Consider the following 25,298-nt stretch of genomic DNA (forward strand, 5'->3'; position numbering starts at 1 on the left):
CAAATATTTAAAATAAATCTCTAAAAATTATTTATTTATATGAAGCAGAGAATTACAGACAGAAAATGAGAGAGAGAGAAAGATCTTCCATCCACTGGATGACTCTGCCAATGATAGTAATGAATGGGACTGTCGGGCATAACCTGGAGCCAAGAGTTTCTTCTGGGTCTCTCACATGTGTGCAGGGGCCCAGGCAGACTGACAGAGAGAGAGAGACACAGAGCAGGAGATGAGCCAAACTGGTCCTTCCTGGGGTTGGCAAGGACCTGATTACTCAGGCTGTCTTCCTCTACCATCCCAGGCACTCTAGCAGGGAGCTGCATGAGAATCAGAGCAGGTAGCATGGGGATCCTGGCTAGCAGGGCGCATACCCAGGATGGGAGTGCAGGCTGAACACCCTGAGCCTTGTGGCTAGCCAGCTCCCAGCTTTTTATGTCTGTTAATGAGTTAGCGAGTTACTTCATTAATTATACGCAATGTGTGACTTCTAGTGAAGCTTTCCCATGATATTGAGGGGAGCGGATATGGCTGGGATTTGGGCACTGACATACCAGATAGAGACATCCTCTGTTCCATGCTTTAGCTCTGTGTGTGTTGATGTGTGCCTTTCAAATCAGCAATGATATACATTTTATTTTAAATTTTGACTGTTATAGTTGCTTATTTTTGGATTCGTACATTTATTTGTAATTCAGGATTATGGAGGGCCAGAGGTCGCAAACTGAGAAGGAAAGACAGACAGAGAGAGAGAGAGAGAGAGAGAGAGAGAATGTTCTTTGTGCCAGGGCACTCCCCAGATGGCTGCAGTAGCCTCACTGGGCCAAACTGAAGCCAGGATCCTACAGAGGCTTCCGGGTAACCCAGGAGTTGGAGGGCTGGAGTCCGCGTGGACCAAGAAATCTGCCTCTGCTTTCCCAGGCAGGTAATCTGGGAGTTGGATGAAAATTGGAGCAGCCAGGACTTGAACCCATGCATATTTGGGATGCCTGGCCACAACATGGCCTGCTGCTTACCCTGCTTGGCCACAGCTCTGCACCGCCCCCCGAAGCGGGACTGAGGAACGGGTGGCTGGGGGTGGACATGGGGACTGGCGGGTGTGACACTCCCTGTGATGCTCACACCCCACGTGGGAGGGCCTGGCGTCCAGTGCAGGCTCTGCTCCAGTTCTGACTCCTCCCAGACACACTGTGGGAGGCAGCAGGTGAAGGACAGGGGAACTCAGTCCCTACCGTCCACGTGGGAGAGCCAGGATCAGAGAGCCCACACAGAGAGAGAAAGGACACATCTCATCCCAAGTTTGCCAGCACTCACTCTCATTTTCCAGGTAACTAACCTGTGAATTAATTAATTAACGGATTATTTACTATGGATATTAAAGTTCGCTATATCATGTCTGGAGCAGCAGCGGGTCCTGTGGGCATTTTGGGACCACACTAGCTGATGCAAGATCCGTCTTGTCTCTCTCTTCGTCACTGTCTCAGTCCATCTGTAGCTGTCCATGAGACGCTGCCACAGAACCTGGTGACCTGGATTCAGATCTGGGGCCTGGCTTCCTCCTGCCCAGTAGGTAAGTATTTCTGAAATCTGGGAGGGAAAGAGCAGATGGGGGTTTTCTGTTTGTCAACCTGTGTCTCTTTGCCTTTTGCTTATTGTGTTGAAAAATGTTTTCTTTCTGTGAATGGCAGAGTGACGCAGACAGAAGCAGAGACAGAGAGAGACAGAGACCGCTCATCTGCCGGCTCACTCCTGAAAGCATCTCAGAGGCTGAGTGGTGCCCCAGTGGGAAACCAGGAGACGGGAGTGACCTGGGTCTCTCCCACGAGAGTGGTGTAGAAGCCAGTACTGCGACCGCCTTCCTCTGCCTTCCCAGGCACAATTTAAGGAGATGCACAGAACCGAATCAGCTGGGACCCATCCTGCCTCAGATACGGATTTCGGGAGTTGCAAGCTGCGTAATCGCTTTCTGCCAAGTTTGCCACTATTCTCCTGGCTTCAGCAGGTGACAAACATATTGGTTGATTGATTACTATAGGTGTTAATATTTCACGTCACCATAACAGGAACAGCAATGCGTATTGTAGGCTTTTAGGGACCAAGCCAGCTGATGAGAGTTCCCTTTTCTCTCCCTCTTCCTTGCAGTCTCAGTGTATCTGTAGCTCTCTATGTGTGCCCTTCCAACACAGATCATTTTGTTAAGATTTTATTTATTTATTTAAGAGGTAGAGTTACAGAGTGAGAGGGAGGGACAGAGAGAAAGGCCTTCCATCTGCTGGTTCACTCCCCAAAAGCCAAAGAGCCAGGAGCTTCTTCCAGATGTCCCACGCAGGCAGGACCCACCAGGAAGAAGGACGGGGCGACACGGGCGATCATTTCGATCCTCGAAGATCAAGTTGTGCGATATGCATTTGTGGAAATAGGTTGGACATTTCTTGTGGTGGCACGTCCCCCTTTTCAGAGCCTGGGGAGGTGTCCAGGCACCAGTAGCAGTGCCAGCCTGCTGGACATATACACTGTGGGAGGTAGCAAGCAAGGACTGAAGCACTTGGGATCGTGTGACACAGACGCTGGGGTCCTGGAGTCGGCCCCTGGCACCTGGCTTAAACCAGAGCCCGAATTAGATGTTTCCGAAGTTTGGGAGATTTCTGTCTGTCAGCCTGTCTGGCACTCACAGTCTGTTTGCTTTTCTTGATTGTGTTAAAAGGTATTTTCTTTCTTTGAAAGGTAGAGTGACAGAGAGAAGGGGGGGGGGGAGAGAGAGAGAGAGAGCGCTCACATCCACTGGTTCATACTGCAACTGAGCAGAGATCCTACGGTGCCCCAGTGGGAAGCTAGGAGACGGGAACTGCACCGGGGTCTCTCCAACATGAGTGGTGGTGTCCCTAGGCTTGGGCTTCCAACCTCTGCCTTCCCAGGAACGTTAGCAGGGGGCTGCACGGGAACAGGAGCACCAGGAATCCTAGCTGCCTCAGATATGGAGTGCGGGAGTTGTGAGCTGCATCACTGCTTTCTGCCGAAGTTGGCCAGCACCCTCTATGCTTTGTAAGTAAATAACCTTTAATCTATTTATTTATTACTGCAGACCTTTAGTGTCACTTTACTTTGACAAGAGCAGCAGTAGGTATTGTGGGCATTTGCGGACTGAACTAGCTAATGAAAGTTCTGTTTTCTCTCTCTCTTCCTTGCTGTCTATGACAATCCATAGCTACCTGTCTGTGTCTTTCAGTTACAGATAATTTTGCTCCTGGAAGCTTACGTTGTGCAATGTCCATCTTTTCCAACAGGTGCAACATTCCCTAGGGTGCCCGTGTCCGAACTTGCGGAACCTGGGCTGAGGTGCAGCCCCCACTGGCCATTCCAGCTTGCTGGGGACACAGACTGCAGCAGGCAGCAGGTGAGGGTTGAAGCACTTGGGATCCTGCCACACACCCTGGAGGTCTGCAGTCAGCTCCTGGTGTCCAGCTACAGCCTAGTCCAGCACTAGTGTTTTGTGAAATGTGGGGAGGGAAATAGTGGATGGGAGGTCTCAGTCTGCCTGTTGGACTTTCTGTCTCAGTGTCCCTCTCCTGGTGACACAGTGCTATTAAAATTCCTGTCGTTAACTGCAAAGGCAGAGTGACAGACAGAGGGAGACAGCCATGACATGGTCCAAAGCGGAATTCCCTGTGGTTGGCAGGGGGCCGGAGTACCTGCGCTGTCTTCCTCTATCTCCCAGGCGTGTTAGCAGGGAGCTGCATGAGAGGCAGAGCATCGGCAGTGGAACCCCAGCTCCTACGGCTCATGCCACGGAGCTAGTGGGCTCCCAGCCTTACATCACTTAATTGCTGAATAAATCCATTAATCGTGAGTAAAAATGCATTCCAGTGGAGCTGTCACATAATGGGAGGGTGTGCGTACTGCTGGGATTTGGGGACTGAACCAGCACATAGGACCGCCTCTGTTTGGTTTTCCTTGTCTGTCTGTCTGTCTCCCATTCTATCCAACAAAATTCTGCACCGTATTGAAATTTTGACCATTATATTTGTCTGTTTGCTCTTCCTCTGAGATTCCTGCATCCGTTTGAAAGGGGGGGTTGTTGAGAGCCAGAGGGTCACAAAGTGGGAGAGGGACAGCGATCTTTGATGTGCCAGAGCCCTCCCCAGCTGCCTGCAGTTGCCTGGGCTGCATTTGGCTGAAGCCAGGAGCCCACAAGACCATCCATCCTGGTGTCGAATGAGAGAGCCAGGCAGCCCTGGGATCCAGACCCTTCAACTGACTTCCAGGTGCATTCTCTGTGAGCCTGATGTCGAGTGGTACAGCTATTACTCAAACACATGCATAAATGGGCTGCCTAGCCATGGTGCCAGTTTCTCATTGACCTGCCTCAACCCGACTCTGGCTTCCATAAGCAGGATGGAGGACCATGAGCTGGGGGGTGGACATGGGCTCTGGCTAGTGTGATATTTCCTGTGATGGGCACACCACTTATGGGAGGGCCTGGCTTCCAGTCCAGGCACTGCTGAAATTCCAGTGCTTGTCCAGACACACTCTGGGAGCAGCAGGTGAGAGCCAGAGGAATTGGGTCCCTATCACCTGCATGGGAGATGAGGATTCTGCTCCTGGGGGCCATGGAGTCAGTCTCGCCCAGAACTAGGGTTTTCTGAAATCTGGGAAAGGAAAAAGCAGATGGGAGGTTTCCTTCTGTCTGTCTGTCTCTGTGTCACCTTTGGAGAGAGAGAGAGAGAGAGAGAGACAGAGACAGAGAGAGAGAGAGAGAGATCTTTCATCCTTTGGTTCATCCCTAATGGCTGCAATTGCCAGAGCTAAGAAGATCCGAAGCCAGGAGCCAAAGCTTCTTCCGGGTCTCCCAAGTGCATACAGTGGGCCACGATTTGGGCTATCCCATGCTGCTTTCTCAGGTATATAAGAAGGGAGCGGGTCAGAAATGGAGCACCAGGACTTGAAGCAGCACTACATGGGATGCCAGCACTGCAGGCCAGGGCTTTAACACATTGTGCCACAGCACTGGCCCCTGAATAAATCTTTAAAAAGATAAGGAGAGGGGCCGGCGCCTTGGTGCAGTAGGTTAATTCTCCACCTGCATTGCTGGCATCCCATATAGGTGCCGGTTCTAGTCCCGGCTGCCCCTCTTCCAATCCGGCTCTCTGCTCTGGCCTGGGAAAGCAGCAGAAGATGGCCCAAGTCCTTGTGCCCCTGCCCCCAAGTGGGAGAAGTGGAAGAAGACCCCGGCTCCTGGCTACCAATCAGCCCAGCTCCAGCCATTGCGGACAATTGGGGAGTGAACCAGAGGATGTGAGACCTCTCTCTTTCTCTCTCTCTCGCTCTCTTTCTCTCTTTCCTCTCTCTGTTTAACTCTGAATCTCAAATAAATCTTTAAAAAATAAAACTATGAAAAATGTGGGGAGGGAAACAGCAGATAGAGATTTTCATCCAACTGTCAGTCTGATTATCTCACTGCGTCACACTCCTGCTGACCTGGTGTCCTCAAACATTTCCTTCCCTAATTGGAAAGGCAGACAGACAGACAGAGGGCTAGCAGAGCAGGAGACGGTCCAAACTGGTAGTCCCTGGGGTGGGCAGTAGCCCGAGTACTGGACTGTCTTCCTCGGCCTTCTCAGGCACATTAGCAGGGAACTGCATGAGAACCCATGAAGTGGAACCCTGGCGGCCAGGGCACCTGCCCAGGATGGAAGTGGAGGCTGAACACCCTGAGCCATGGGGCTAGCCTGCTCCCAGCCCTGTATGTCCATTAATGAGTCCATTATATGTAATGTACAGCCTCTAGTGAAGATATTGCATGATAGGGAGGGCAGTAGATATTGGTGGGATTTGGGGACTGAAACAGCGGAGACATCCTTGCTCTGTTCCTCCTCTTCTTTGGCTTGCTCTCTGCCTTGCAAATGAGCAGAGTTAGTGTTTTCTCTAAATTTTTACCATTATACTTGCTGATTTTTGGATTCCAACATGTATTTACAAGGTAGGGTTATGGAGGCCCAGAAAGTCAGAAAGTGAGTGAGAGAACAAGAGACAGAGATAGGTAGAGAGAAGGAGCGAGAACGAGAGATCTTCTTTGTGCCAGAGCTCTCCCCAGATGACTGCACTTGCCTGGGCTGGGCCAGACTGAAGCCAGGATCCTGCAGGAGCTACCTGGTGACCCATGAGTTTGAGGACCAAGAAATCTGCCTCTGCTTTCCCAGGCAGGTAATCTGGGAGTTGGATGAAAATTGGAGCAGCCAGGACTTGAACCCATGCTCACTGGGGATGCCTGGCCATAGTGCTGCCTGCTTGGCCACAGCTATGCACCGCCCCCAGAAGCAGGACTGAGGAACGTGTGGCTGGTGGTGGACATGGGGACTGGTGGGTGTGACACTCCCTGTGATGCTCACACCCCACGTGGGAGGGCCTGGCGTCCAGTGCAGGCTCTGCTCCAGTTCTGACTCCTCCCAGACACACTGTGCGAGGCAGCAGGTGAAGGACAGGGGAACTCAGACCCTACCGTCCACGTGGGAGAGCTGGGATCAGAGAAGCAGACACAGGGAGAGAAAGGACACCTCTCATCCCAAGTTTGCCAGCACTTGCTCTTATGCAGGTAAGTAACCTCTGAATTAATTAATTCACTCATTAATTACTTTAGATTTTAAGTTTCGCTATATCATGTCTGCCATTTGCTTATTGTGTTAAAAAATATTTTCTTTCTGTGAATGGCAGAGTGATGTAGAGAGAAGCAGAGACAGAGACCGCTCATCTGCCGGTTCACTCCTGTAAGGGTCTCAGAGGCTGAGTGGTACCCCATGGGAAGCCAGGAGTGGTGAACTGCACTTGGGTCTCTCTCAAGAGAGTGACGTAGATGCCCAGACTGGGGCCACCTTCATCAGCCTTCCCAGGCATATGAGCAGGGAGCTGCATCAGAATCTGAGCCACAGGTAATTGAACCTCCCTCAGGTATGGATTGTCGCAGTAACAAGCCATATCATCGCTTTCTGCCAAATTTTGCCAGCCCTGTCTCTACCTCTCCTTGGTAACTCTCCTATAAATTAATCAGTTACTATAGATCATAGAGATTTGTGTTACCATGACAGGAGCAGCCCTGGATATTATGGGCATTTGGGGACCAAAGTTGTTGACGAAGGTCTCTTTGTCTCTTATTTACTGACTCATTCCATCTGTAGTTCTCTCTGTGTGTGTCTTGCAATTCCAGACCGTTTTGGTCTTGGAAAGGCAAGTTGTAGAATGTACATTTCATGCGACAGATCTGACATTTCTGGGGATGCCCCTGACAGCCTTGCAGAGCCTAGGTTGAGGTCCATGCTGCACTGGCAATGCCAGGTTCAGGGCATACACACTGAGGGAGGCAGCAGGTGACAGTGGGAGCACCTGGGATCCCCCTGAGAACCTAGAGGCCTGGAGTCTACTGCTGGAGCATGGTTCCCAGCTGGCCTGAACTAGGTGTTTCTGTATTTTAGCAGGGAAGAGCACATGGGAGTTTTCTGTCTGTCTGTCTGTCCTTGCGTTTGTCACTCTCTCCCTCTTTGCCTGGGAGATCTTTTCCTCCTTTAAAAGGCAGAGTGACACTAGAGAAGCAGAGACAGAAAGAAATATCTTACCCATGGGCCACTCAAAAATGGCATCAGAGGCTGGGTTTGGTTCCAGTGGGAAGCAAGAGGGGAAACTGCTCTGCGGCCTCTCTCATGTGGCAGGCGGTAGCAAAGGAACTGGGGCGATCCACATGGGAGACCTGGGTTCAGCTCCTGGGGACCATGGCCTCAGTCTCACCCAGAACGAAGGGTTTCTGAAATCTGGGGAGCGAAAGGGCAGATGGGAGGTTCCTTCTGTCTGTCCGTCTCTGTGTCACCTTTGGTCCCTCTGCCTTTTACTGAGTGTGTCGAAAGATATTTTCTTTCTTGAACAGAGGAAAACAGAAAAATCACACAGAGAGAAGATATACCTCCCCTGTGAAGTTGTCCAGCACTCTCTCTGCTTTTGCAGGTAAAGCACCTACTAATTAATTAATTAATTAATTACTATAGATGATAAAGTTTCAGTTAACCATGATGGGAGCAACCATAAGAATTGTGCCATCTGGGGACAGCACTAGCTGTGGGTACTGCTCTTCTTTCCTGCTCACTGTGCAGCCCATCTGTAGCTGTCTGCTTGGGACCTTGGAGATCCCACAGAACCTGGAAATCAGGATTGAGATCTGGACATGAAACAGAACCCAAAGGGTATGTCTTAGCAATAGACCCTCTGGTCCTTAACAAATACAGACATTTTGATCCTGGATGGCCACGTTGTGTGATGCCCATTTCTCCTAACAAGTCCCATATTTCCTGGGACGCCCATGCCCACCATGCAGGCCCTGGGTTGGGGTCCAGGCCCCACTGGCCATTGCAGCTTGCTGGGGACACACACTGGGAAGGCAGCAGGTGCTGCCTGAAGCACTTGGGATCCGGGCCCAGAACCTGGAGGCCTGGATTCAGCTCCTGGTGCCCAGCTACAGCCTGGCCCAGCACTGGGGTTTTATAAATGTGGGGAGGGAACAGCACATGGAGATTTCTGTCTGTCTGTTTATCTCACTGTGTCACTCTCCTGCTGACATACTGCCCTCAAAGATGTCTTTCCTTTATTGGAACGGCAGACAGAGAGAGGGAGACACAGAGCAGGAGGTAGTCCATTCTGGTCTCCCTGTGGTTGGCAGGGGCGCAAGTACTCCCACTGTCCTCCTCTGGCTTCCCAGGCACGTTAGCAGGGAGCTGTATGAGCAGCAGAGCAGCCTGCAGTGGAACCCTGACTGCCGGGGCGCCTGCCCAGGCTGGAAGTGGAGGCTGAGCACCGTGACCATGGGACTAGCCTGCTCCCAGCCCTCTATGTCAGGTTAGGAGTAGCAAGTTAATTCATTAATTGTATATAATGTGTGATTTCTAGTGAAGTGTTCACTGGGTATGAGGGGAGCGGATATGGCTGGGATTTGGGCACTGACATAGCAGAGAGAGACATCCTCTGTTCCATTCTTTATCTCTCTGTGTGTTGATGTGTGCCTTTCAAATCAACAAAGCTATACATTTTATTTTAATTTTTGACTGTTATAGTTGCTTATTTTTGGATTCCTACATTTATTTGAAATGCAGGGTTATGGAGGGCCAGAGGTCGCAGAGAAAAGTCGGGGTGGGGGAAGGGAGAAAGAATATGTTCTTCGTGCCAGAGAACTCCCCATATGGCCCCAGTTGGCGGGCCTGGGGAAGACCGAAGCCAGGATCCTGAAGAAGCTTCCAGTTCTTCCAGGAGTCTGAGGGGTGCAGACCAAGCAGACCAGGAAACCTGCTGCTGATTTCCCAAGAAGGTAATCATGGAGTTGGATGAAAGTTTCAGCAGTCAGGTCTTGAACCCGTGCTTATTGGGGATGCCTGGCCATAGCGCTGCCTGCTGCTTACCCTGCTTGGCCACAGCTCTGCACCGCCCCCAGAAGCAGGACTGAGGAACGGGTGGCTGGGGGTGGACATGCGGACTGGCGGGTGTGGTACTCCCTGTGATGCTCACACCCCACGTGGGAGGGCCTGGCGTCCAGTGCAGGCTCTGCTCCAGTTCTGACTCCTCCCAGACACACTGTGCGAGGCAGCAGGTGAAGGACAGGGGAACTTAATCCCTACCGTCCACGTGGGAGAGCTGGGATCAGAGAAGCTGACACACAGAGAGAAAGGACACCTCTCATCCGAAGTTTGCCTGCACTCACTCCGATGCAGGTAAGTAACCTGTGAATTAATTAATTAATTAATTACTACAGATCTTGAAGTTTCACTTTACCATGTAGGAGATCAGTGGGTCCTGTGGGCATTTTGGGACCAAACTAGCTGATGCATGATCACTCTTGTCTCTCTCTCTTCCTCGCTGTCTCAGTCCATTGTAGCTATCCATGAGATGCTGCCACAGAACCTGAGGACCTGGATTCACATCTGAAGTCTTACATCCGATGGTTCACTCCCCAAATGGCCACAATGACCAGAGGTGCAGTACAATGGCTGGAGCTGCATTGATCAAAGCCAGGAAGCAGGAACTGCTTCTGGGTGTTTTACGTGGGTGCAGGGGCCCAAGGATGGAGGCCATCTCCTACTGCTTTCCCAGGCCATAACGGAGAGCTGGATTGGAAGTGGAGCAGCTGTGACTTGAACTGGCAGCCATATGAGATGCCCCACTGCAGGTGGCAGCTTTACCTCCTATGGCACGGTGCCAGCCCCTGGGTGTGCCTTTTAAATGCAGACAGTTTTGATACTGAAAGGTCAAGTTGTGTGATGTACATTTGTAGCAACCGTCCTGATATTTCATGGGATGCCCATCTCCAACCTTGCAGAGCCTGGGTTGGGGTCCAGGCCCCACGGGCAATTCCAGCTTGCTGGGATACACACTGAGGGAGGCAGCAGGTGACAGCTGAAGCACTTGGGATCCTGCCACAGACCCTGGAGGCCTGGAGTCAGCTCCTGGGGCCTGGCTTCAACCTGACCCAGAGCTAAGTGTTGCTGAAATTGGGCTGGGACTGAGTAGGTGGGAGGTTTCTGTCTGTTGGTCTTTTGGTCTCCCTCTGTCGTTCTGCCTTTTATTGATTGTGTTGAGAGATTTTCTCTTTGTGAAAGACAAGAGGGACACAGAGAGCAGCAGAGACAGAAAGAGAGGTCTCCTCTGCTGATTCATTCACTGAATGATCAGAGGTTTGGCGGGGGGGTGTCCAGTGGGCAGCTAGGAGACAGAAATTGTACCACGGACTCTCCCATGTGAATGGCAATGTCCCACTTGGGCCGCCTTCCTCTTTATTCCCAGGTAACTTAGCATGGAGCTGCAAGGGCACCATGCACCAGGAATGCACCCCATCTCAGTTAAGGATTGTGGGAGTTGTAAGCTGCGTCATTGCTTTCTGAGGAAGATTGCCAGCACCCTCTCTGCTTTTGCAGATAATTAACCTATTGATTAATTAATTAATTACTATAGATCTTAAAGTTTCACTTTACTCTGACAGGAGCAGCAGTAGGTTTTGTGGGCATTGGGGACTGAAATAGCTGATGGAAGATGTTTTTTCCCTCTCTTCCTCACTGTTTCAGTCCTTCTGTAGCTTGATGTGTGTGCCTTTCAAATACAATTTTGATCCTGAAAGGTGAAATTGTGCTATATGTGTTTGTTTCAATAGTTCTGCTGCTTCTTAGGGTGCCAGCGTCCCACCTTATAGAGCCTGGATTGAGGTCCAGACCCTACTGGCCATTCCAGCTTGTCGGGACACACCCTGCAGGAGGCAGCAGGTGATGGGTGAAGCCCTTGAGATCCTGACACAGACCTGGAGGCCTGGTGTCAGCTCCTGGCACCGGGCAACACCCTGGCCCAGCACGAATGGTCTCAGAGATGTGGGGAGAAACACAGAGCATGGGAGATTCCTGTCTGTTGGTGTGTCTCCCTGTGTCCCCCTTGGCGACATGTTCCACTTTGAGATTTCTATCCTTATTTGGAAAGGCAGAGTGACAAGGGAGCAGAAGATGGTGCTTCAACTGTCCCCGCTGCCTCCTGCAGTGTGCATCCCCAGCAAGTTGGCATTGCCACTGGAGCCTAGATCCCATCCTCATCTCTGAAGGTAGGACCTGTTTCCACAAATGCACATTATACAACTTGATCTTCAAGGATGCAAATTATCTGTGTTCGGAAGGCACACATAGAGAGCTACAGATGCACTGGGACTGCAAGGAAGACTGAGAAAAAAGGGGAGTTTCATCAGCTGGCTTGGTCCCAGTTGGTCTTTCTGTCTCTCAGTGTCCCTCTCCTGGTGACATACTGCTCCTTAAGGTTTCTTTACTTAATTGGAAAGGTAGAGTGACAGAGGGAGACAGAGCAAGACGTGGTCCAAACTGGTATTCCTGGGGTTGGCAGGAGCCTGAGTACTGGGCTGTCTTCCTCTGCCTCCCAGGCACGCTAGCAGGGAGCTGCATGAGAGGCAGAGCATCGGCAGTGGAACCCCAGCTCCTACGGCTCATGCACGGGTTGGAAGCAGAGAGTTAACACCCTCAGCCACGGAGCTAGCCGGCTCCCAGCCTTTCTGTCACTTAATGACTGACTAAATTTGTTAATGATAGGTAAAACCTGCCTTCCAGTGGAGCTGTCACGTATAGGGAGGGAATGCATACTGCTGGGATTTAGGGACTGAACCAGCACATAGGACCGCTTCCCTTTCTGTTTCTCCTTGTCTCTCTGTCTTTCTCTCTGCCATTCAAACCAACAAAATAAGAAATTGATTTTAATTTTGACCATTATATTTGTCTGTTTGCTCTTCCTCTGAGATTCCTGCATCTGTTTGAAAGGCAGGGTTGTTGAGAGCCAGAGGGTCACAAAGTGGGAGAGGGACAGCGATCTTTGATGTGCCAGAGCCCTCCCCTGCTGCCTGCAGTTGCCTGGGCTGGGTTTGGCTGAAGCCAGGAGCCCACAAGACCATCAGGTGTTGACTGAGGGTGTCACGGAGGCCAGGGATCCTGGTTGTCCTCTGCTGATTTCCAGGTGCGTTCTCTGTGAGCTGTATGCCAGTGGAGCAGCAGTTACTCAAACCCACGTGCAAATGGGCTGCCTGGCTAGGGCACCAGTTTCTCATTCACCTGCCTCACCACAGCTCTGGCCGAGAGAAGCAGGATGGAGGAACATGCAGCTGGGGGTGGGGGATCTGGGCTCTGGCAGGTGTGATACTTCCTGTGAAGGGCATACCACATATGGGAGGGCTTGGCTTTCAGTCCAGGCTCTGCTCCAGAGTTGATTCCTGTCCCGAAACACTTTGGGTAGTAGCAGGTAACAGAGGAATTCTGTCCCTGCCACCTTATGGGAGACCTGGATTCAGCTACTGGGGGCCATGGTGTCAGTCTCACCCATAATTAGGGTTTCTGAAATCTAGGGAGGGAAAGAGCAGATGTGAGGTTTCCTTCTGTCTGTCTGTCCATCTCTGTGTCACCTTTGGTCTCACTGCCTTTTACTGATTGTGTTGAAAGATAGTGTGGGGAGCAACTCGGACTAGACTAAGTTACTGGAATTAAGACTTATTCTATGCATCTGCTCTCCCACAATATGGCGCTGGGAGAGGAGTAAACAACTTCTACACAGCTGCCTCCAGTTCGACCAATAACCTGCAGGAGCTGATCCTGCTCCTGATTGGAGGAGGGCAGCGTACTCGGCATGTGGGTAGCAGAGTTGGGATTGGTGGAAGAGGACTATAAAGGAGGAGAGAGACAACATGCACCAGGAACATCTGGATAACATCTGAGCAGCCCCCGAGAGAGCCGGCCGGCGGTGTGCCGCTCCCCCACGGAAGTGGGGAAAGTGGTAGGGGGAGCCGCCCTTCCACGGAGGTGGAAGGATCGGCAGCCAACCCAGGAAGAACCAGCAGCAAACCCGGGGAGGGCCGAGCAGACAAAAGAACAGCGCAGGGTTTAGTGTCGTTCCTCCGCGAAGAGGGGGAGCGACAGATAGTTTCTCTCTTTGAACAGAGGAAAACAGAGAAATCAGACACACAGCGAGAAGGTATACCTCCCCTGCGAAGTTTGCCATCCCTCTCTCTGCTTTTGCAGGTAAATTTTCAATAATTAATTAATTACAAGCAACCATGAGAATTGCGGGTCTGGGGACAGCACTAGCTGCTGGAAGGTCTCTTCTCTCCTGCTCACTGTCGCAGTCCATCTGCAGCTGTCTGAGTGGGATCCTGCCACAGAACCTGCAGACCAGGATTTAGGTCCTGGGGCCTGGCTTACACTGCCCAGAACTAGGTGTTTCTGAAATCATGGGAAGGAAAGAGCAGATGGCAGTTTTCTGTCTGTCCATCTTTCTGTCACACTTAGTCTCACTGTGTTTTATTGATTGTGTTAAGAGATCTTTTCTTTCCGTGAAAGCAGAGTGTCACAGAGAAGCAGAGACAGAGAAACAGACTTCTCATCTGCTGGTTCACTTCCCAAATGATCTCAGAGGCTGGGTGTGGGCCAAGTGGGAAACCAGGAGAAGGGAACTGCACTGAGGTCTCTCCCTCCCTGAGGTGTGGGCCCGTGGACTTGGGCCACCTTCCTCTGCCTTCCCAGGCGGGCGTGTTAGCAGGGAGCTGCATCTGAAACTGATCCACCGGGAATCCACCACTGCTCGGATATGCATTGTGGGAGTTGCAAGCTATACCTTCTCTTTCTGCCTAAGGTTGCCACCACGCTGGCAGCATTTACAGGTAACTAACCTATTATTTAATAAATAAATTATATGAATGTTAAAGGTTTGCATCACCATAACAGGAGCTTATGTGTATCATAAGGATTTGAAGATTGAATTAGCTAATGAAGATCACTTTTCTCCCTGTCTTCCTGGCTCATTCAGTCCATCTTGAGTGAGCTCTGTGTACTTTTCTATTCTTTTCTTTTTAAAGATTTATTCAGGGGCCAGTGCTGTGGCACGATGGGTTAAAGCCCTGTCCTGCAGTGCCAGCATCCTATATAGCATCGGTTCAAGTCCCAGGTGCTCCACTTCTGACCCCCACTCTGCTTATGCACCTGGTAAAGCATCACGGGATGGCCCAAATCCATGGCCCACTATGTGCACGTGGGAGACCCATAAGAAGCTTGGCTCCTGGCTTCAGATCGGCTTAGCTCCAGCAATTGTGGCCATTCAGGAGTGAATCAATGGATGGAAGACTTTCTCTCTCTCTCTCTCTCTCTCTCTCTCTCTCTCTCCAAATCTTTCAAATAAATGAAAAAAAACTTTAAAAATTATTTATTTATATGAAGCAGAGAATTACAGACAGAAAAGGAGAGAAAGACGGAGATCTTCCATCCACTGGATGACTCTGCAAATGATAGTAATGAATGGGACTGTCAGGCATAACCAGAGGCCAGGAGTTTCTTCTGGGTTTCCCACCTGGGTACAGGGGCCCAAGTAGACTGACAGACAGACAGAGACACAGAGAAGGAAATGGTCCATCCTGGTCGCCCTGGGGTTGGCAGGGGTCCTAGTACTGGGATCTTTTCCTCTGGCTTCCCAGGCACTTTAGCAGGGAGCTGCATGAGAAGCAAAGCAGCCAGCAGTGGGACCCTGGCTGCCAGGGCACCTGCCCAGGATGGAAGTGGAAGCTGAAAACCCTGACCATGGGGCTAGCCTGCTCCCAGGCCTTTATGTCTGTAATGAGTTGACAACTTAATTCATTAGTTATATGCAATGTGTGACTTCTAGTGAAGCGTTCATGTGATATTGAGGGGAGTAGATATTGCTGGGATTTGGGGACTGAAATAGCAGATAGAGACATCCTCTGTTCCATTCTTCATCTTTGTTGTCTGTCTTGATGTCTGCATTTCAAATCAAAAAAGCTATGCATTTGATTTTAATATTTGACCTTTATATTTGCTTCTTCCTACATTTATTTGAAAGGCAGGCTAATGGAAGGCCAGAGGTCACAAACGGAGAAGGAGAGAGAGAGAGAGAGAGATCTAGAGAGATTTTTAGTTTCACTATATCATGTCAGGAGCAGCAGTGTGTCCTGTGGGCAATTTGGGACCACACTAGCTGATGCAATCTCTTGTCTCTCTCTTCCTGTCTGTCTCAGTCCATCTGAGGCTGCGTGTGGGATGTTGCCACAGAACCTGGTGACCTGGATTCAGATCTGGGGCCTGGCTTCCTCCGGCCCAGTAGGTAGGTATTTCTGAAATTTGGGGAGTGAAAGGGCAGATGGGAATCATTTTTCTGTCTGTCACCCCATGTCTCTGCATATTATTGATTCTGCTGAAAGTCATTTTTTAAAGATTTATTTGCTAATGGGAATGGTAGAGTTAGAGTGAGAGCTTGGGACAGAAAAAGCTTCCGTCTGCTTGTTCACTCCTCAGATGACCACAGCTGCTGTTGCTGCATCGATGTGAAGCCAGCACAGAGGAGCCCCCTCCAGGTCTCCCACATGGGTGCAGGGACCCAAGCACGTGGGCCATGTTCCTCTGGGTTGCCAGGCCATAAGCAGAGAGCTGGATCAGAAGAGGAACAGCCAGGATATGAACTTGTACCCATGTGGGAGGCTGGCTCCTCGGCAGAGGTTTAACCCACCATGTCACAGCACCGGCCCCAGAAGATAGTTTCATTGGAAGGCCGAGTGACACAGAGAGAAGCATAGACTGAGAGAGAGAGACCTCTCAACTGCTGGTTCACTCCCCCAGTGATCTCTAGGTCAAGTGAGAAGCCAGGAGTCGGGAACTGCGCCGGGTCTCGCCCAAGACAGTGGCCTAGACCCAGGGACTGGGGCCACATCCTCTGCCTTCCCAGCACATGAGCAGGGAGCTGCATCAGAACCTGAGCCGCAGGTAATCGAGTCCTGTCCCAGGTATGGATTCTCCCAGTTAGAAGCCGGATCATCACAATCCGCTGACGTTTGCCAGCACTCTGTCTGCTTTTCCAGGTACCTATCCTACTAACTTTATTAATTACTATTGATCAGAAAGTTTTGTGTTACCATGACAGGAGCAGCAGTATCACAGGCATTTGGGGACTGAACCTGCTGATGGAGACCTCATTTCTTTCTGTCTTCCTCACTGTCTCAGTGTATCTGTAGCTGTTTTCAATGTGTGTTTCTCTTTATTTAAAATTTATTTATTGATTTGAAAGGCTGAGCTACAAAGAGGCATAGGAAGAGAGACAAAAGAGAAGTCTTCCATCCATTGGTTCACTCCCCAAATGGCCACAATGTGCAGAGCTGCAGCACAATGGCTGGAGCTGCATTGATCAAAACCAGGAGCCAGGAACTTCTTCCAGGTGTTTTACATGGCTGTAGGGGCCTAGCAACGGTGGCCATCTTCTGCTTTCCCAGGCCATAGCAGAGAGCGGGATTGGAAGTGGAGTAGCTATGACTTGAAGCAGCACCAATATGGGATGCCCCAGTGCAGTAAGTGGCTTTACTTGCTATACCATGGTGCCAGCCGTTGTGTGTGCCTTTTAAATTCAGACAGTTTTGATACTGAAAGGTCAAGTTGTGTGATGTACATTTGTAGCAACCGTCCTGATATTTCATGGGATGCCCATCTCCAACCTTGCAGAGCCTGGGTTGGGGTCCAGGCCCCACGTGCAATTCCAGCTTGCTGGGGATACACACTGAGGGAGGCAGCAGGTGACAGCTGAAGCACTTGGGATCCTGCCACAGACCCTGGAGGCCTGGAGTCAGCTCCTGGGGCCTGGCTTCAACCTGGCCCAGAGCTAAGTGTTCCTGAAATTGGCCTGGGAATGAGCAGGTGGGAGGTGTTTGTTCATCTGTCTGTCTTCTCTCTCTCTCTCTCTCTCTCTCTCTCTCTGCCTTTTATTGATTGTGTTGAGAGATTTTCTTTCTGTGAAAGGCAGAACAACACATAAGCAGAGACAGAGAGAGAGAGAGAGAGAGAGAGAGAGATCGGTCTCATCTGCTGATTCATTCCCTGAAAGGTCAGAGGTTGGGTGAGGTCCCAGTGGGAAGCTATGAACAGGACCTGACCAGGATCTCTCCAACATGAGTAGCAGTTTCCCAAGGAATTGAGCTACATTCCTCTTTCTTCCCAGGCTCATTAACATGGAGCCTCTGAGAACCAGAGCACTGGAATGTGCCCCTGTCTCTGTAAGGATTGTGAGAGTTGCAAGCTGCGTCATTGCTTTCTGATGAAGTTAACAGCACTCTTTCTATGCTTTGTGAGTATTAGCCTACTAATTTATTAACTAATTATGTAGATCTGAAAGATTTGCTTTCTGTTTCTTTCAGTTATAGATCTTTTTGATCCTGGAAGGTGAAGTTGTGCTATGCGCATCTTTTCCAGTGTATTCAGTATTACCTTGGTGCCCGTGTCCCTACATTGCAGGGCCTGGGTTGAGTTGAAGGCTCTACTAGCCATTAGAGCTTGCTGGGGACGCATACTGCAGAAGGCAGCGGGTGAGTGTTGGAGCACTTGGGATCCTGCCACAGATTCTGGAGGCCTGGAGTCAGCCTCTGGTGCCTGGCTACAGCCTAGCCCAGCACTAATGTTTCAAGAAATGTGGAGAGGAAAGTAGCAGATGAGAGATTGGATCTGCTGTTGGTCTTTCTGTCTCAGTGTCCCTCTCCTGGTGACACAGTGCTATTAAAATTTCTTTCCTCAATTGCAAAGGCAGAGTGACAGAGTGAAGCAGAGCAGGGCATAGTCCAAACTGGTACTACCTGGTGTTGGCTGTGGGTCTCTGCCACTCACGTGCTCTGACAGGTGTGCTACTTCCTGGGATGGCCATGTTCCACATGGGAGGGCCTGGCTTCCAGTCCAGTATCCTCCAGTTCCAATTCCTGTCCAGACACACTGTGGGAGGAGGCAGGTGACAGCCAGAGGAATTGGGTCCCTGTAACCACATGGGACATCTGGATTCTGCTCCTGGGGGCTGTGGAGTCAGTCTCACCCAGGACTAGGGGCTTTGGAAATCTGGGGAAGGAAAGAGAGGATGGGAGGTTTCCTTCTGTCTGTCTGTCTGCCTGTCTCAGTGTCACCTTTGGTCTCGCTGCCTTTTACTGATTGTGTTGAAAGGTATTTCATTTCTTTGAACAGCAGAGGAAAACAGAGAAATCAGACAGAGAGAGAAGGGATACACCTCCCCTGAGAAGATCGCCAGCATTCTCTCTGCTTTTGCAGGTAAATTGCCTACTAATGAATTAATTAATTTCTGTACATGGCAAAGTTTCACTTTAGTATGACGGGAAAAAACATGAGAATTGTGGGTCTGGGGACAGCACTAGCTGCTGGAAGGTCTCTTCTCTCCTGCTCACTGTCGCAGTCCATCTGCAGCTGTCTGAGTGGGATCCTGCCACAGAACCTGCAGACCAGGATTCAGGTCCTGGGGCCTGGCTTATGCATCTGAAATGAGCATGGGTTCAAGTCCTGGCTGCTCAACTTGTCATCCAACTCCCAGAATAGCTGCCTGGGAAAGCAGAGGCAGATTTCTTGGTCCACTCAGACTCCAGCCCTCAAACTCATGGGTCACCAGGTAGCTCCTGCAGGATCCTGGCTTCAGTCTGGCCCAGCCCAGGCAAGTGCAGTCATCTGGGGAGAGCTCTGGCACAAAAAAGATTTCTCTCTCTCTCTCTCTCTGTGTGTGTGTGTGTGTTTGTGTGTTTGTCTGTCTGTCTCTGTCTCTCACTCACTTTGGGACTTTCTGGCCCTCCATAAACCTGTCTTTCCATAAATGTAAGATCCAAAAATAAGCAAATATAATGAACAAAACTTAAGAAAAAGCTAATCTCTAGATGTGAAAGGAGACAGTGAGTCAAAGAGACAGAGGACCGGTACAGAAGATGTCTCTCTGCTATTTCAGTCCCCAAATCCTAGTGGTATCCACTGCCACCCCTATCATGTAATATCTTCACTAGAGTGTGTGCATTACATATAATGTACTCATTAAGCGACTTACAGGGCTGGGAGCAGGCTAGCCCCATGATCAGGGTGTTCAGCCTCCACTTCCATCCTGGGCAGGTGCCCTGGCCGCCAGGGTCCCACTGCCGGCTGCACTGCTGCTCGTGCAGCTCCCTGCTAACGTGCCTGGGAAGCCAGAGGAGGGCAGCCCTAGTGATCGGGCTCTTACCAACCCTGGCGAGACCAGGATGAACCATTTCCTGTTCTGCGTCTCCCTTGTCTGTCAGTCTGCCTTTCCAATTAAGGAAAGAAACCTTTGAGGGCAGTGTGTCAGCAGGAGGGTGACACAGTGAGATAAACAGACTGACAGACGAAAATCTCCATTTCCTGTCTCCTGCCCCACTTTTGTAAAACCCCCAGGACTGGGCCATGATGTAGCCTGGCACCATGAGCTGAATTCAGGCCTCCAGGTCTGTGTCAGGATCCCAAGGGCTTCACCCATCACCTGCTGCCTCCTGCAGGGTGTGTCCCGACAAGCTGGAATGGCCAGTAGGGTCTGGACCTCAACCCAGGCTCTATAAGGTGGGACACTGGTACCCTAAGAAGCAGAAGAACTGTTGCAACAAATGCATATCGCAGAATTTCATCTTCCAGGATCAAAATTGTATTTGAAAGGCACACACAGACACCAAGCTACAGAAGGAGTGAGAAAGTGAGAAGAGGGAAAAAACAGATCTTCCATCAGCTATTTCAGTCCCCAGTGCCCGCAAAACTTACTGCTGCTCCTGTCAGAGTAAAGTGAAACTTTAAGATCTATAGTAATTAATTAATTAATTAATTGGTTAGTTACCTGCGAAAGCAGAGAGGGTGTTGGCAAACTTTGTCAAAGTGATGACACAGCTTGTGACTCCCACAATCCTTAAATGACAGTGGTGCATTCCTGGTGCTCTGGATCCTATGCAGCTCCTAGCTAACGTGCCTGGGAAGAAAGAGGAAGGTTGCCCAAATCCCTGGGACATTGCCACTCACCGGAGAGACCCCGGTGCAGTTTCTGTCTGCTAGCTTCCCACTAGCACCACACCCAAACTCTGACATTTCAGGGTATGAATCAGCAGATGAGACACCTCTCTCTCTCTTTCTCTCTGTCTCTGTCTCTGTCTCTCTGTCTCTGCTTCTGTGTTGTTCTGCCTTTCACAGAAAGAAAATCTCTCAACACAATCAATAAAAGGCAGAGAGACAGAGGGAGATAGTCAGATGAACAGACAGAATCCTCCCACCTTTTCTTTCCCTGCCCAAGTTTATATGCATCACACAACTTGACCTTTCAGTATCAAAACTGTCTGTATTTGAAAGGCACATGCAGGGGCTGGCACCATGGCATAGCAGATAAAGGCACCTCCTGCATTGAGGCATTCCATAGGGCTGCCCATTCAAGTTACAGCTCCTACACTTTCGCCCAGCTCTCTGCTATGGCCTGGGAAAGCAGTAGAAGATGGCCCAAGTCCTTGGGCACTAGCACCCACGCGGGACACCCGGAAGAATTTCCTGGCTCCTGGCTTTGGATCAATGCAGCTACTGCCATTGCACCAAAGGTCTGGCCATTGTGGCAACTTGGGGAGTGAACCATTAGGTAGAAGACTTCTCTCTTTGTCTCTCTCTGCCTATGCCTCTTTGTAGCTCAGCCTTTCAAATCAATAAATAAATTTTAAATAAAGAGAAACACACATTGAAAACAGCTACAGATACACTGAGACAGTGAGGAAGACAGAAAGAAATGAGGTCTCCATCAGCAGGTTCAGTCCCCAAATGCCTGTGATACTGCTGCTCCTGTCATGGTAACACAAAACTTTCTGATCAATAGTAATTAATAAAGTTAGTAGGATAGGTACCTGGAAAAGCAGACAGAGTGCTGGCAAACGTCAGCGGATTGTGATGATCCGGCCTGTAACTGGGAGAATCCATACCTGGGACTCGATTACCTGTGGCTCAGGTTCTGATGCAGCTCCCTGCTCATGTGCTGGGAAGGCAGAGGATGTGGCCCCAGTCCTTGGGTCTAGGCCACTGTCTTGGGAGAGACGCAGCACAGTTCCCGACTCCTGGCTTCTCACTTGACCTAGAGATCACTGGGGGAATGAACCAGCAGTTGAGAGGTCTCTCTCTCTCTCTCTCTCTCTCTCTGCTTCTCTCTGTGTCACTCAGCCTTTCTTAGAAATAAACTATCTTCTGGGGCCGGTGCTGTGACATGGTGGGTTAAACCTCTGCCGAGGAGCCAGCCTCCCACATGGGTACAAGTTCATATCCTGGCTGTTCCTCTTCTGATCCAGCTCTCTGCTTATGGCCTGGCAACCCAGAGGAACATGGTCCACGTGCTTGGGTCCCTGCACCCATGTGGGATACCTGGAGGGAGCTCCTCTGTGCTGGCTTCACATCGATGCAGCAATAGCAGCTGTGGACATCTGAGGAGTGAACAAGCAGATGGAAGCTTTTTCTGTCTCTCCTTCTCTCTGTAACTCTACTTTTCAAATAAACAACTAAATCTTTAAAAATGTATTTCAAAAGATCAATAATATACAGAGAGACACAGGTTGAGAGACAGACCAAAAAAATTCCCATTTGCTCTTTCCCTCTTCAAATTTCTTTTTTTTCCCCTGTTCAAATTTCAGAAACCTGCCTATTGGCCAGGTGGAAGCCAGGTCCCAGATCCGAATCCAGGTCACCAGGTTCTGTGGCAGCTTACCACAGACAGCCTCAGATGGACTGAGACAGCAAGGAAGAGAGAGACAAGAGAAATCTTGCATCAGCTAGTTTGGTCCCAAAATGCCCACAGGACACACTGCTGCTCCTGACACGATATATTGAAACTAAAAATCTAAAGTAATTAATTACTTAATTAAATCATAAGTTAGTTACTTGCAAAATCAAGCGAGTGCTAGCAAATTTAGAATGAGAGGTGTCCTTTCTCTCCCTGTGTGGGCTCTCTGATCCCGGCTCTCCCACGTGGACGGTAGGGTCTGAGTTCCCCTGTCCTTCACCTGCTGCCTCCCACAGTGTGTCTGGGAGGAGTCAGAACTGGAGCAGAGCCTGCACTGGACGCCAGGCCCTCCCACGTGGGGTGTGAGCATCACAGGGAGTGTCACACCCGCCAGTCCCCATGTCCACCCCCAGCCACACGTTCCTCAGTCCTGCTTCGGGGGGCGGTGCAGAGCTGTGGCCAAGCAGGGTAAGTAGCAGGCAGCGCTATGGCCAGGCATCCCCAGTGAGCACGGGTTCAAATCCTGGCTGCTCAACTTGTCATCCAATTACCAGATTATGTGCTAGGGAAATCAGATTTCCTGGTCCATTCGGAATCCAGCCCTCAAACTTTGGGTTACCGGGATGCTCCTGCAGGATCCTGGCTTCAGTCTGGCCATGAGCAGGCTACTGCGTCATCTGGGGAGAGCTCTGGCACAAAGAAGATCGATCTCTCTCTACCTACCTATTTCTATCTCTGTGTCTCTCACTCACTTTCTTTATGGCCCTCTATAACCCTGCCTTTCAATAAATGTAGGATCCAAATATAAGCAATTGTAATGGTCAAAACTTAAGAAAGGGCTGACTTGTTGATCTTAAAGGCAGACAGTGAGTCAGAAAAAGAGGAAGAGGAACAGAACAGAGGATGCCTCTATCTGCTAGTTCAGTCCCCAAATCCCGCAGTATCCACTGCCATACCAATCATATAAAATCTTCACTAAAGTTGTACATTACATATAATGAACTCATTAACACACATAAAAGGCAGAGAGCAGGCTAGCCCCATGATCGGGGTGTTCAACTGCCACTTCCAGCCTGGGCAGGCGCCCTGGCAGCCAGGGTTCCACTGCAGGCTGCTCTGCTGCTCGTGCAGCTCCCTGCTAACGTGCCTGGGAAGCCAGAGGAGGACAGTGGGAGTACTTGCGCCCCTGCCAACCCCAGGGAGACCAGAATGGACTACCTCCTGCTCTGTGTCTCCCTCTCTCTGCCGTTCCAATAAAGGAAAGACGTCTTTGAGGGCAGTATGTCAGCAGGAGAGTGACACAGTGAGATAAACAAACAGACGGACAGACAGACAGAAATCTCCATGTGCTGTTCCCTCCCCACATTTATAAAACCCCAGTGCTGGGCCACGCTGTAGCTGGGCACCAGGAGCTGAATCCAGGCCTCCGGGTTCTGGGTCAGGATCCCAAGTGCTTCAGGCAGCACCTGCTGCCTTCCCAGTGTGTGTCCCCAGCAAGCTGCAACGGCCAGTGGGGCCTGGACCCAACCCAGGCCCTGCATGGTGGGCATGGGCGTCCCAGGAAATATGGGACTTGTTAGGAGAAATGGGCATCACACAACGTGGCCATCCAGGATCAAAATGTCTGTATTTGTTAAGGACCAGAGGGTCTATTGCTAAGACATACCCTTTGGGTTCTGTTTCATGTCCAGATCTCAATCCTGATTTCCAGGTTCTGTGGGATCTCCAGGGTCCCGAGCAGACAGCTACAGATAGGCTGCACAGTGAGCAGGAAAGAAGAGCAGTACCCACAGCTAGTGCTGTCCCCAGATGGCACAATTCTTATGGTTGCTCCCATCATGGTTAACTGAAACTTTATCATGTATAGTAATTAATTAGTAAGTGCTTTACTTGCAAAAGCAGAGAGAGTGCTGGCGATCTTCTCACGGGAGGTATATCTTCTCTCTGTGTGATTTTTCTGTTTTCCTCTGTTCAAGAAAGAAAATATCTTGCAACACAATCAGTAAAAGGCAGAGAGACCAAAGGTGACACAGAGACGGACAGACAGAAGGAACCTCCCATCTGCCCTTTCCCTCCCCAGATTTCAGAAACCCTTCGTTCTGGGTGAGACTGAGGCCATGGTCCCCAGGAGCTGAACCCAGGTCTCCCATGTGGATCGCCCCAGTTCTTTTGCCACCGCCTCCCACATGAGAGAGGCCGCAGAGCAGTTTCCCCTCTTGCTTCCCACTGGAACCAAGCCCAGCCTCTGATGCCATTTTTGAGTGGCCCATGGGTAAGATATTTCTTTCTGTCTCTGCTTCTCTAGTGTCACTCTGCCTTTCAAAGGAGGAAAAGATCTTCCAGCATTTTCAGTAAAAGGCAAAGAGGGAGAGAATGACAGACGCAAGCACAGACAGACAGACAGAAAACTCCCATCTGCTCTTCCCTGCTAAAATACAGAAACACCTAGTTCAGGCCAGCTGGAAACCATGCTCCGGCAGTAGACTCCAGGCCTCTAGGTTCTCTGGCAGGATCCCAGGTGCTCCCACTGTCACCTGCTGCCTCCCTCAGTGTGTATGCCCTGAACCTGGCATTGCCAGTGGAGCATGGACCTCAACCTAGGCTCTGCAAGGCTGTCAGGGGCATCCCCAGAAATGTCAGATCTGTCGCATGAAATGTACATTCTACAACTTGCCTTCCAAGACCAAAATGGTCTGGAATTGCAAGACACACACAGAGAGAACTACAGATGGAATGAATCAGTAAATAAGAGACAAAGAGACCTTCGTCAACAACTTTGGTCCCCAAATGCCCATAATATCCAGGGCTGCTCCTGTCATGGTAACACAAATCTTTGTGATCTATAGTAACTGATTAATTTATGGGAGAGTTACCAAGGAGAGGTAGAGACAGTGCTGGCAAAATTTAGCAGAAAGCGATGATATGCCTTGTAACTGGGACAATCCATACCTGAGAGAGTTTCGATTACCTGTGGCTCAGGTTCTGATGCAGCTCCCTGCTCCTGTGCCTGGGAAGAATGATGAAGGTGGCCCCAGTCTGGGCGTCTACATCACTCTCTTGAGAGTGACCCCAGTGCAGTTCACCACTCCTGGCTTCCCATGGGGTACCACTCAGCCTCTGAGACCCTTACAGGAGTGAACCGGCAGATGAGCGGTCTCTGTCTCTGCTTCTCTCTGCATCACTCTGCCATTCACAGAAAGAAA

The 25,298-nt window shown here is 50.3% G+C and overlaps 1 long non-coding RNA gene across 1 annotated transcript; it reads left to right on the forward strand.

Moving 5' to 3' along the window:
- Nucleotides 1-2,648: 2,648 nt before the first annotated feature.
- LOC127487846 (uncharacterized) lies at nt 2,649-19,959 on the forward strand. Its single transcript, XR_011385694.1, has 9 exons — nt 2,649-3,039; nt 3,282-6,586; nt 6,706-6,920; nt 7,907-7,983; nt 8,130-8,219; nt 8,732-9,734; nt 9,889-17,664; nt 17,832-17,902; nt 18,543-19,959. It is a non-coding gene; the product is annotated as an uncharacterized lncRNA (long non-coding RNA).
- Nucleotides 19,960-25,298: the final 5,339 nt, after the last annotated feature.

Source organism: Oryctolagus cuniculus, chromosome X (assembly GCF_964237555.1).
Source record: "Oryctolagus cuniculus chromosome X, mOryCun1.1, whole genome shotgun sequence".
Taxonomy (NCBI): Eukaryota; Metazoa; Chordata; class Mammalia; order Lagomorpha; family Leporidae; genus Oryctolagus; species Oryctolagus cuniculus.